This window comes from Rhynchophorus ferrugineus, unplaced genomic scaffold (assembly GCF_030347505.1).
Source record: "Rhynchophorus ferrugineus isolate W39M unplaced genomic scaffold, kcgeb_rfMv2 rfM592, whole genome shotgun sequence".
NCBI lineage: Eukaryota > Metazoa > Arthropoda > Insecta > Coleoptera > Curculionidae > Rhynchophorus > Rhynchophorus ferrugineus.
In genome coordinates this window covers 31091-32500 of record NW_027473169.1, presented here as the reverse complement: position 1 = coordinate 32500, position 1410 = coordinate 31091, and positions in this window count along the sequence as shown.

Here is a 1410-nt window from a genome sequence, read left to right as displayed (position 1 = left end):
AAGAAATACAGTTTCAACGGTAAAAAAAGTCGAAAAAACCCGTCGAAAAAAGGTCGAAAAGGGTCGAAAAGGGTCGGGCAGGTAGCGTGACCCGTCCGAGCCGTCGCGCCTAACGGTACATCGACAGCAACTAACGGTAATTTTTATAAACAATACAAGCACGTGTAGATAGGGAAAATTTACGGGGTTTTTGTTTAAACAATCCGCGAGTTCTCGTGAAATTTATCGCAAAACAACGTAAAAAACGATATTAATTTCAGTGATAACGCGTAAATATTCAAAACCGACGAGAAAATCTTGTGTCGAACACGTGGAGTGAATTTGTTGCATTGTTAAATACGGAATTTATTTAACAATACAGTGCAGTTAATCATCGGTCAGCAGTGTTAGTGCAAAATTCCGGTAAACCCATCGGAAGCACAGTGTAGATGAACTATCAAATCAACGGCTGACACCTGGACACCAACAAGGTAGGATCGTTATTAATTTTGAGCAAAAACTAACTAATTAGTGAACAATTAAGTGAATACCAAGTTGTAAATTATTTATTTTGCTACTATTTTGTTTTGTTTTGCTGATTAACATTCTTGGTTGTAAACAACTCAAAGTGTGCTCTCACTATTATTGCATGTATAGACTATTGTATTGTATTGTGTTGTACTGTATTAGTGATTAGTGCGAACTGTGATGATTGTTGATAAATATCCGGGCAATTAATTATTCTCGACGAGCGCACCAGCGCATTCGCCATTTCAACGATCTGTAGGGGCCCTCTACCGTCACCATCTCGCCAGAAGATAAATAAACATCCCACTGCCGTCACCACTCCAACACGACATCAGCGCAGTCACCAATTTTAAGTGAAATTGGTTGCACTAGCGCCATCTATCAGCAGTGCTCCCAGCGAGGCAGAAGCCCTCCGCAGTCGCCGAATCATCAGAAATCGGCAGCACCAGCGCCATCTACTAGCGGTGCTCACAGCGAGGCAGAAGCCCTCCGCAGTCGCCGAATTGACAGAAATCGGCTGCACTAGCGCCATCTAGCCGTGAGCTTGAGAAACAAGCCATCTTGTCAACAACTCAGCGCCGTCACCAATCGATCACAACAGCCCCCTCCACAGCGCAGTCACCAATTTTTCAAAAATCGGTAGCACTTGCGCCATCTAGCAGCGGTCTCAAGAAATAAGCCAGCAGCCAGGGGCGGTCGCCATTTTTTCAAAGTGATCATCCGAGCGCACTCGCCATAATTGACTGATACGTGACACAATTCAATAATAACAATAAATAGGGTCTTTAACGCTATCTCCCATCGGGGCACAGCCCCATTAATATGCCTTTTTAATAAGGAACTAATACTACTGCAATAAAATGGAGAAACGACAAGCAAGAAAAAAGACAACTGACACCGAGC